This window comes from Myiozetetes cayanensis, unplaced genomic scaffold, assembly GCF_022539395.1.
Source record: "Myiozetetes cayanensis isolate MyiCay16 unplaced genomic scaffold, myiCay2020 scf4, whole genome shotgun sequence".
NCBI lineage: Eukaryota > Metazoa > Chordata > Aves > Passeriformes > Tyrannidae > Myiozetetes > Myiozetetes cayanensis.
Genome location: NW_026087631.1, coordinates 42717958 through 42730398, shown reverse-complemented (window position 1 = coordinate 42730398; position 12441 = coordinate 42717958). Strand labels below are relative to the sequence as shown.

Below are 12441 nucleotides of genomic sequence, written 5' to 3'. Positions count from 1 at the left end.
ATTTGTAGAAAACAGCAAATTTTTACTACCTTACCTTAGAATCCCTGTCCTCACATGGTATGCTTAAATGAGTTTTTATAAAAAAGGACAGGAATTAGATGAGGAAGAATACATGAAACTAATTTTCACTATATTGCATGGTTATATAGTCATTTCTACATCAGTGAAATTATGTAAGCCACAGTTACCACTGGAGAATTCCAGGATTTTAATACTTTAGCTTTTATTGGATTTATATTTAATTGGGGCATATCTCATTTTTCTGAAATGTCTATGGATTTTTTTATGTCTTCCTTCATTTTTTTCCCTCTATTTTGTAAACCAACTTCTAGTTCCCCATTATTAGGAATGGGATTGCTTCCCCTTTCAGCATAGCACAAATGCATCTTTTCTCTTTAAAAATACAACAGAAACTTCTACCACTGACACAGTTTTCATATTAAGGTAAACAAGGTTGCCCTCAATGGAAATTATCATAGAACGACAGAATCAGAGAATGGCTTGGGTTGAAAGGGACCTTTAAGATCATTTAGTTCCACTCCTCTTGTCATGGTCAGGGACACCTTTCACTATACAAGGTTGCTCAGAGCCCCATCCAACCTGACCTTAAACACTTCCAGAACCTCTCTGGGAAACCTGTTCCAGTGCCTCACCACCCTCATAGTGAAGAATTTCTCCCTAACATCTGATCTAAACCTACTATCTTTCAGTTTGAAGCCATTCCCCCTTGTTCTGTCACTACATGCCCCTGTAAAAAAGTACATCTCCATCTTTCTTGTAGGCTCCCTTCAGGTACTAGAATACCTCAATTACATCACCCATAATCCTTTTCAGGTTGAACAAACTCTCTCAGCCTTTCCTCATAGGAGAGGTTCTCCAGCCCTCTAATCATCTTGGTGACCTCCTTTAGACTTGCTGCAAAAGGTCAATGTCCTTCCTGTTCTGGAGACCCCAGAGCTGAATGCAGAGCTCCAGGTGGAGTATCACCAGAGCAGCACAGAGGGGCAGAATGACCTCCTTGACTTGCTGGCCACACTGCTTTGGATGCAGCCCAGGATACATACAATTGGCTTTCTGAGCTGTGAGCACACATTGCCAGTTCATGTCCAGCCTCTCATCCACCAGCAACCCCAAGTCCTTCTCTCCAGGGCTGCTCTTGATCTGTTCATCCTCCAGCCTGTTTTAATACCAGAGTTTTCCATGACCCAGGTGCAGAACCTTGTACTTGGTCTTATTAAACCTAATGAAGTTTCAGGTCCCTCTGGATGGCATCCTGTCATTCAGTTGTGTCAACAACACCACTCAGTGTTGTATCATCTGAAACTCTGTGGAGGGTACACTCGATCCCTTCATCTATGTCATTAATGAACATACAAAACAACACTAGTCCTACTACGGACCCCTGAGGGACACCACTCGTCACTGATGTCCATCAGGACTCTAAGCCACTAGCCACTACCTTCTGGATGCAACTGTCCAACCAATTCCTTATCCAAGACAATTATGACCTTCTCCTTCTAGCTACATCTGTAGGCATGTGCAATAACATGAATGAAGAAGGTCACTAGAGAATGAATGGATGGTCTGGACTATATTGACACATAGGCCAAAACCATAGGGAAGAGTGTGAGGAGCCAGATAGATGTCAAGAGAGAGAGGACTCTGTGGGTAGGAGTCAGGTTCTGAGTGGTGCAAAGAAATAAGAGATGGAGGAGCTGACAGTGCAGGGAGAGCATCATGGGCATGAGACTGATGGGAAAGGGAAGAAAATGCAAGGGGCAAGCACGTCTGAACAACTTTCACAAGCTGGAAAAGAGTGGGAAGGTGTATACACCTATCCCTTTTGAACAAGTAGGAAAACTTGACTGCACATGTGTTTGCAGCTAAATTGAGTTGCAGTTTTAAGATGAACACTTGAATTCAACACTTCAATTCAGCCTTCCTGGGATGGAGAATAAGAATCAGGAGGCAGGTCAAAAATGTAAGCAAATGTATTTTGAGGATGTTGTGATGGCTAAGTTGTTCAGTTTTTTTGTTATCTTGTCCATGGTCCTGAGTATCTACAGTTTACTATACTGAAAGTGCAAAAGTCTTTGTTAAGTACACAACAGTGGATAATGAAAGCTTCCCCCTATTTTGTTCTCTGTCTCAGTGTGTATTTTGTGTTTCTTTTTAATATCTTGACAGTTCAGTCTCATTAATGGTATAATCCAAGTAGTAAGTGATAGGGAGGAATTGCCAGGTTTCAATCCAACTGAACTGTCTCCTCTCAGGACCAGGTGATTGGATTAGAAATTACTCTTCTTGTGACAAAAGAAATTACCGAACAGATTGTGTATTAATTCTTCACTAGGCATATAAAATTGGCAAAATGCAAAGATTTTGATGTCTTTCAAGATGAAGTACAAGAATATGAGTCTTTTGCTTATAGAGATTAGTTCATTATTTACTGGGGCTTTACAGAGCAGAATTATTAATGTATGTAATAAGCCTAATACTAATCTAATTTATACAAATTATATATAAAACTTATACAAATATATATTGATAGAAACTTATGTAATACCAGTAATGTGAGACAATTCTGATTTTTGCTGTGGTAAATTATTTCAAAATGACTCCATCCATAATAATATTGTATAAGTTGACCATTCAAAGTCTCTTAATTAATCACAACAAAATTGCAGGAGTGTAATAAAGAGAAGTTTGCTTTAATAAAATAAATCCTTTCTAACAATTTCCTTCCTCGTACTCAGTTGGCTCAGTGTGTGGCTCTTAGGGCTCCTTCAGTTATCTCGGTAAGATCAGGCCCTGCAATTTCTCCTTCCCTTTTACTCCCCAATGCCTTGTGACTTCCACTTCTGTGCATACCCCTCACCCCAGACCTAGTCTGTTGGTGTTCCCAAGTACTCTGCTACAGACGGCAGTCTCCTCCTTGGGGAACAAAGGAGAAAAGCAGCTTTTGCCACTTGATGACTCCTCTGAGATTGTTTACCCCTGCAAACATAACAGTTATAGCTGTCCCAAAGCTAATGCAGGGTACTTTGATGAGTGGGCATGGTTTCAGGTCTCCAGCTGCCAGCCCTGTGGAGTCAGAGGAAACGCTATGGGTATGCAGTCCTGATTCAGCTGAGCTGCCTTTATGCTGAACTGGTGTGATGAAGTGGGCCTGACATGCCTACAGAGGCAAAAAGAAAGGAATAAATCTGGCACTACTCAACCAGTAAGGCTCAGCACAGCTTACCCAAAGGAAGGTTTCTGGGAGCACAGTCAGGACTCTGCTGTTACTTCATTTGCTTTCCTGCTGGTGAACAGAGGACTCAGTGTTCACTGTGGTCTCATCCTGCACTTGCTGTAGTCACTGGCACAATTTCTCTCAACCACCAACAACACAAGATAAGACTTGTCTCCTTGCTATCTTTTCCGTTCTCCATCTGTTTTCACACCTGTGTTTACATAGGCTTTCCTTCATTCAGTAGCCCAGACATATGTTCTAGGAAATTTAACCCTTTTTTCTTGTTTATAACAGATACAAGGAATGCTGATATTGCTAGGGAAATCCAAACTGAGTGAGTAGGAAGTATAGATATATTTTTATTAATTAGGTCTGGGGGCCCCATGGAGGTTTCATTGTACTAGCAGTTGAGGGAGTTTCCTAATTCCAATAGGTAAGTGCGCAATAATTCATGCTGCCCAATTTGTTATGTATCCATTGCAGATCCCTCTATCCATTGTTTTTTACCCCATTAGAAATCCCAATGGTATTATTCCACTTGAAGTCAGTAAATAAATCAGGGTTTAGACTAATTAAAACTCATACTCCTCAAAAACATTTGTTTTCTAGCAATTTCCAGGTTTGTTGAACATGAAGAAATGCATATGATTTTTTTAAAAACTCTTTTTATGATGTACATATGAGAGTTAATGTGTGTAAAAATGAAAATGTATTGGCCTATCTCTTGCAATGTAATAAGACACAAATACATGTTTTATTTTACTTATTCAAAGGCAGATATCACTGTGTTTCATGTCATTATTCATCTAACGTATTTATATAGAAACCAGATTCTCATTGCCATTTTCACAGACAGTGTCCCAGAGACATATTACAGCATCTTTTCTTTTTTGCTTTGTTTTTTTATAACATGTAGTTCATGGAATATTTTCAATTTTAAATGTTTTATTTTGCTTAAATTATTTAATGCAGTTTTAACATTTACCCTTCTGCACTTGAAATTCTAATAAACTGTATCTTGCATTTGCTTCAGCTTGTACAAGGCCAATTAGACAGAACTTCTTTGACCTACCTATTATTTATGGAGCTTTTCCCCCTTTTGGAACAGTAACTGTCAGTGTATTTTAGACCAGTGCAGTGGAAAATAATACCATGGGAAATGTTGAGTCACTTTAGATTACATTTTGCCACTTATTTTTTTCTGGGTACACTTTTAAGTGCTTCCTCTTGATAGAATACTTTATGAGACTTGCATTAGAATACTGATTATAAATGGGAAAAATTCTATTGAAGTGCTCTACATATGGGTAATATGATTCAATATATAATTTTACATTTTGAAAAAATACTGCATATGGCTACTCCTTATTCAAGGTAGTAGTGGATAAATTCTCAATAATCATGCTATAATCCAAATAATTAATTATAAGTAGTCTCCCTGAGATGTAATTATTCATATTCTTAATGCCAATGACATAATTAAATCCTGTAAGGGAGCAGGATCTCCAGATCTCCAACCAACTCATTTGTAAAACACTTTTCAGGTGAACAGTATAGAACATTTTTCTAAAAGTATTATCTATAAGAGAGCATAAAAATTAAATGTCTTTTGGCACAGACTAGTCTGCCATTTTGAGGATACAATTCCTCATGATATTGTCTAATTTCTTGTTTTCTGTTGTGTTGTTCTTTCGACACCATGTTTTATACAGAAAACATTACTCAGTCAGCAGGACTTCTTGGTATTCAAACACAATATTATTTTTAAAATTCCAAGAGACTTTTTAATAAGATGGAGTGAAAATAACTTACTCTGGTGTGCTAAGAGGTAGAAGTAGGTTTGGGTTTACGAGTTTTATTAGTTAACAAATGAAAATATAAATTTAACAGTATTCAAAATAATAACAAAAGTAATAAGTCTTGCAATCTAAAAAACATAACTAAATTATAATTCTAACTCTGCAAATTCATGATCAGTATAAAATTTTAGATTAGACTTTATATATAAAATAACTAGACACAAGTAAAGCACTTCATAGTATAACTTGAAAGTCTGAGGTGGACAAACCAGAACAGGATTTGAAAGTACCTTCAATTTCACACAGTAGAATTTTAACTAAATATTTGAGTTTAGATTAAATATTTAATCTAAATATTTAATTCAGAACTGACAGTCTCTGATCATTTTTTAAAATAATTTAATGGGAGGAAAAAGAAATGCAATATTTTTATAGTCCACTTAAATTCATGTTGAATAGTTTAATTTGTAACTGTTGTTTGCCAAATTCCAGATGACAAGAGAATACAGAACTAAAAAATTAAGTGCCTATTTTTTGGGTAGGGAATAAGCATCCATCTGAACAAAACTAGGAGTAAATGAATCACAAAAAATAATTTTTGGCCTTACACACAGCCATTATGAAAAGTAAATCTGTACATAGGCACATTGTCTACATTTAATTATTATATTTATAAAGAAAATAAAATTAGTATCAGTCAAATTATGAGAGTTCACAATATCAAAAACAGACTATCTTAGTCTCTCTTGGTGGAAACAACACTTCATTAAAGTAGAAGAAAGACATATGGATGCTATGTTGTAAATAGCATTGAAGTTAAAATATGCACTTGCATTGCTATTTTGTAAAACTATCCTAAGCTTCTGTTCTATCAAACAGAGATTCCTCAGCAGAATTTGAGTTACCACTAGAAAACAGGAAGGATGTAAGAAATGATAATAAGACTATACCTGGCACTCAGTGCCATGGTCTAGTTGACATGGTCGGTTGCGTTCAAACAAAGTTTGGACTCTGTGATCCCAGAGGTCTTTTCCATCCTAATTGATTCTGTGATTCTGTTAGTGGTTTTGTTTGCTCTAGTATTGAAAACTTGGCCACAACTGTTTTCAGTACTTTCACAAATCAAAAAGCAAAGATAGGTCAGGATGGAAAATAAAATGTCTCTCATGAGATAACTTGCTACATTTTATAAAGGCAGCTGTATTCTGGCCATGTATATTTGCCCACCTTTCTTGATTCTGAAAAGAATTCAACCATACTGTCAATATATATTAAGTATATTACATTGAAATATGTTTATTAGTGTATCAGCATTAAATTTACATGAAATAGGACTTAAAACATAGTTATATATGTCTTGTCAATACATATAAAGAACATTAGAAAAAGTACTGAAAAGTCGAGGACCTATTGCATCCAAATGTGCCTTGAAATATATGCTCAGAACGTCTTTTTCCACATCAACATTTATTTATATCACAGTAGATAATACTTTAAGGGCTCTGCCAAGTTTTTTTTTAATGAACTTCACATGAAAATATTAAGGGACCTGCTCTAGGGTCTCAAAACATCCACGAGTTGCAAGTTATCACACTGCTTTTTCCAGAACTGCTATAAAATAATGTATTAAGATTTATTCAAGGAAACAGATTGATTAAAAGCAAGATTTACTTTAAGAAACAGGCTTCTCCTAGGTAAGTGCCATAAAAGCTAGGAGGTAGGAGCTAGGCAAAGAAAGGAGCATACTCTCAGGCTTGTTGGCAAAACCCAAATAAATATGAAATCTTTTTTAAAATCAGTACTCATGTCTCAGGCTCTTCAGAGGCAGAAATTTCAAATTACTACCAACAACTAACCTATGAGGTTTTTTGTTTGTTCGGGGGATTTTGGCTTTTTTTGGTTTGGCTTTTTTTTAATAGGATGACTAATAAGGGCAACAGCTATCAAAAATTACAAATAGATATATTTAAATTAAGCTTAGGTAAATAGTTCAAAAAATAACTGGAGACTGAAACTGAGATATTACAGAAGTTGGTTTTAGTTGTAATTGGCCATTTTCAGTCCCTCTTCAAATAGTAACCATTCCGTTTGTATTCAGACCTCCCATATGAACATTCTCTCCAGCTGATGAACCCAGGTATCTGAAAGCAACTTTACAATTACTGCTGTCACTTTTTAAATGAAAAGGTCATGCAGGCCAATATTTCCTAATTCAAACTGTCTTGTCTCAGTTTCATATTTAGTGTAAATAACATGGCCAAAGGTGCAAGTTTTGCATAGCTTTTTTTTGGACAGTCCAGATCACAAATCTGGCTGTAAAAGGCAGGAATTATGTCTATTTTCCTTCCTCCTTAAAATCTCTCCTTTGCTGCAGAAATGTTCCTGTTGAGCAGAAAGTATATTGTAGGGTTCCTTAAATGTAGAACTGAAGTTTTTAGAACACAGATTACTGAAACTCATTCAGTTGGCATAAGCTACATTCTGACTAATCATAAGACACGGTGGTGGTTATTTTAGTAACTACAACAAAAAGCAGCATATCCCCAAGTTTACTATTCTGGGTACTAGTAATAATATATTGAAATATGAAAAGAATGCATTAAAAAGTGAGGAAAAAATATAGACAAATGCATTTAATGTTTTCCAGAGTTTAATAAAGAAAAAGGAAACAGAAATGCAGAAGTGTATGTTAAAGTAATGTGTTATCATTTGAAACAGCTTCTCCCCATTTTCTGTATTGGAGATGCTTAAGTCAACATCTGGAACTGGGAAATCACTCCATTTCTGAAAAAATGGGTACCTAGAAGCTTACTGATTTTTTTTTAATGGCTTGAATTTTATATAGTCCTTTCCTAAACAAAAAAAAAAGCATTACTCACATTATGTGTTGTAAAGCAGAGAACAGAGTGCTCTGTGCTGAAGGTCCCTTCCTGTGTCTGACACACAGAGAAAGTGCCCATTAACTCATCTTTGTTTCAATAGCTTGAAGGAAGCAAAGAACTATTGATCCTTGTTACATGCCAAGTAGTTGCTGTTATGACGAGTTATGTTAGAAAATAAGAATAGCCTAAACCTGGTGGTTCTGGGAAGCCTACCCTGAAGACTTACAAGATGGGTGGATGGAAAGAACATTTGTACATTTAAGTTTTGTCTATGATAGTTCAGTAACTCATTGCTTTTTATAAAATAAAAAAATATTCTAACCCACTGTCCTGTTCTCAGAAAGCATTTCCAAGTCTACTAGACTGACTGACCCAATCCTTTGAATTGCTTTAATTTTCCATCTTTCTTCTGCTGCTCTAAGTAACCAGATGGTCTGAATAGCTTCTTGCCCGTTTGCGCAGCAACGTATATGCCTTCTACAAGATGAAACAAGTTTCCTGCTGAGGAACTGAAGCAGCAGTCAGCTGTCCTCAGCTGGAAGGACACCTCATTAGATCCTGTAATGTTAAATCTGACAGATGATGGGAAACCTGTTACAGCTTTGGAAGGAGACAGAAATGCATAGAAATTGCTAATTATTTTTACTTGCTTTTAATAGGGAGAGCACTATATAGCTAAAATACTATTGACTTTATTTATTCATTGCTACAAAAAATTATTTCTGCACCCAGTAAAGTGAACTTGTGCTTCAGTTTTGGTGTTTGTGTCCTTGCAAGACAAAGCTATGCACAGAGTAATTAATTGTATTAATTTTCTACATTAACTATTTGCCATCCTAAACTAAGAAATATGTTCCATGGAGACAGGACTGGTTTGGTGTCTTTCAATGAGCATGCTAACTACTGCACTCTTTACTTTATCAACTAGTTTATCTGTTGATGGACACGTTTTGTCTGCAAGGCAACTTTATACTGATATTTGAATTTTTGAAGATTTTAATCTTTAGTCAAGTGTTAATGTGGCATATGAAGTTGAGTAATTACATCTGGAGTATAATTTACATGTAAAATGAAGTGATGGTGACTGGAAAACTATACACTTTCCAATAAACTGCACAGCCTCTGAGAGTAAAAAAGGATTTTTCCTACATCAGTGTAAAACAGACACAGGAAATTGTTGCTAGGGTGGCCAGTCAATACATTCCCATCAGTAAAGGCTAAGAAAGCAATGCGACATCATAGAGGGTGCTAGTGATTAACCTCTTCCACATTCTCAGAAGTTATTTTCTTGAAGAAAAAAGTGTTCAGGAATCACATAGCAACAGGGGAGGGGAAAAATTATCACCTACAGTCCACAAGAACAATGAACCTGGTCTCAGTTGGAACCAAAACTGTGGTCCTTATTAAGCCTATTTCTTTAAAATCCATCCTATGGGTTGTGTCATTCACCTTAACTCATTAGATGTTCCTGAAGTCAGTATTCCTTACTGCTGTCTTTCAGGTAAGTAGAATTTCCTATCCAGAGTGTTCTGTCACATTAACGCAATAATAAAATACAACCTATTCATTTCCTGGTTTATGTGTATATGGGTAAGCTTCTTCAGAAATTCATGGTGTTCCAAAAAATCAACCTGATGCTGAAATACTGCCAAAGAATCGTAGAATCACTCTAGATTGAAACAATATTTAAAGTCATTGAGTCCAGCCATTAACCCAAGCACTAACAATTCCACTACTAAACCACATCCCTTGCATGTGTGCAACTGATATACTGGTAATCAGATTATTTTAATTATAACCTTTAGAACAAGCTTAGCTTTAACCTTTTATCATTGTGCTTTTTAGTCAATGTCTCAGGACCAAAAAAGTACATTGTATTTGAGCCTTTTCCATATTCTTTTGAGATTTTTATTGTTCCTCAGGAAAGACGTGACCCTAGCAGAGCACAAATTATGATTTTCACAGATGAAATAATTACATTTGTATTAAATATGTAAGAACTGTAAGAAAAAAATTAATATTTCTAGCATCATTTAGTGCTTTCAAATAGTCACTTTTCATTAGGGCAGTGATTGACATTTGTTTCAGAATGTTCTAGGAAACAGTTGTCCAAGAGATTAAAGAATTAAAGTAAAACTTGCATTAAGAATTGAATTACAGGTTCATTGTAGCCTAATACATAATTATTAATTGGAATTAAAGACATTCTTTTGTTTGGAAAGGAAAGATAGAAGTATTTGACACACTGAAAGTGTCAGCAGGAAGTCAAGGTACCATGCCAAATGCAGATGGGAATATTAGTAATACACTACTGACATTTATTTTTATTCTAATAGAGAACCTTGTTTGTCCAACCTGTCTGAAAATAGTCTGTGAGCTTTTTATTTCACTACACACTCTTGTGTTATCATTTCCTAGTCTATTTACAATTGAATGCCAAGGAAAGCATAATTGTTGAGGGCACCATGTGCACTTGATGCTACTAAGACTTAATTTTAAATATATCATGGATAGTTTTATTACTTCATTCTTTTCATGAAAAACAAATACTTTCATTTATTTAAATGAATGCAAGTGTTTGATGGGAACACATTTCAATAATCTGTGTTCTTCATCTCTGATCCAGGTAAGAGAGATTTCATATATTATGTCTTATTAGGCTTGAGAGTCTGTTCCAAATAAATAACTAATAGAGGAGCACACAGAATTAACAAACACATTAGTCTTATGGCCACAGTACAAATGATGCTATTGGTGCGTGTAACAAAGCAATATAGAGGATGTATCAGTGATTAAAACACAACTCTAATTAGTCAAGAAACATTGCTGGAAATGGAGTACAGTCATCACATGGTATTTTTTCTGTGAGAACTGTAGTTCATCTTTTGAATGGCACCATTCAACTGGTTGAGAACGCAAAGTTCTCATAGTTTCCTGAGCAGACAGGCTCTACAGTAGCAGTCCCTGATCAGCTTTAAGATACTTGGGACATTTTTCATATCTTTTCTCACCCATTCTTTATTGTCTTGTCTAACTAGTAGACTCCATTATGGTTATTAAGAGCCTTCCAAACAGATATTCTTCAACTAGAAGTTGTGAGTTGACAGAGTCTGCAGATCATAGTTTTCAGTGACTTCTTTTTCCATTTCCCTTACTTGACAAGAATAATAAAAGATGAAAGAAGGGGAAAAAAATCAATGGTATTTGTTGCACCAATATCCATTAATTCCATGGCCCCAGTGTCCTGTGATGAAATCTAACATTGTCTCTTATGGCTTCTTCCCATCCTTTTTGTTTAAATAATCTCAAATACAGTTCTCAAGATTATTAATGACGAAAACTGTACTTTCTCCATTTTTTTCCTGGTTCTTCAGAATTATTTGGATCCACAGACAACATTTGTTTTGTTTGGAGCATTTGATGCTTTTTAAACCTAAGTATTTGTATTTGTTGAGAATAGCAGAAGATACCTCCTTATATCTCTAGTACAGTTTGCAGTAATTTTAATTGAAGAAAGCTGAAAATCAAAAGGTGATCATTAGTCACACAGATTTTCCAGATATCTCTAAATTCAACCATGTATTGTAAAACTTTATTCTTTGTGAGATCTGAAGAATGTCTTAGGAAATGGAGCAGGCATTCACTGCGTTTAACTGCTCCCTTTGGGCAAAATGTCCTTCTCACTCTTGTAACTAAAATGCATTGGGTTCAGTCTAAGAAGAACAGGTCAGGATGAACTAGGAGTTAGAAAAGGAAAGGGCTGACCTCTTGTTATACCTGGCTGTCTCTTTACAGTAAGTTGTCATTATTGCATGGGCATTCAGTTTTGTGAGGAACTTTAGGTCAAGAACGCTTGCAATACTCAGTAGTCTCTGTAAATTCTCCCCAGAGCTGTTGGGGTTTAAGTACATTCTGTGCTAGTACTGGTCCCATGTTAATTTCCTTTGATTTATCCACTGCAATTAAAGTATTTTATCCCCTAAGCCTTCAGGGTTAGGTAGTATGTGGAAATTCCTCAAGAAGTATGAGACCAAAAAAAAAAAATCAAGCTTCTTTACATTCTAGATTAATAAAGAATTTATTTCTTTAGACATACAACAAAAAAAGAACTTTGTTGGCACTTCGTAGAACTGAAGTCTGAGGAATTATCTATTCTTGTAAGGGAAGAACATTTGATATTCCACACTTGAGATAGTTTGATTGAGATAGAACACAGTGGACACAAAAGCAACGTAGAAGACAGTTTCCTACTTTGTTTTTAAATATGAACAAGTATGAACTCATAGCTCTTGACTGCTGGAAGTGGTTAGGGAAACTCTCTCTCATTCTGCCTGAGCTCAAGAATTCTTGATATTTCTAAGTGCATTCTTATTCCCCAGCTTGAAAATGTACTTAATGTAAATTAATCTAAATACATAAATACTCTACTCCATGTTTCACTGTTATATACCTCAGACACTGACTTTGGTCTTTATGCATAACCCTGTTACTATGGGTTTTAGAATCAGCAATCACAAGTTTGGGG

The 12441-nt window shown here is 35.7% G+C and overlaps 1 protein-coding gene across 1 annotated transcript in view; it reads left to right on the top strand.

Annotated features, from left to right (window-relative positions):
* The window catches only part of HCN1 (hyperpolarization activated cyclic nucleotide gated potassium channel 1), a 201070-nt gene that overhangs the window by 179148 nt on the left and 9481 nt on the right, over window positions 1-12441 (top strand). The window lies entirely within an intron of this gene.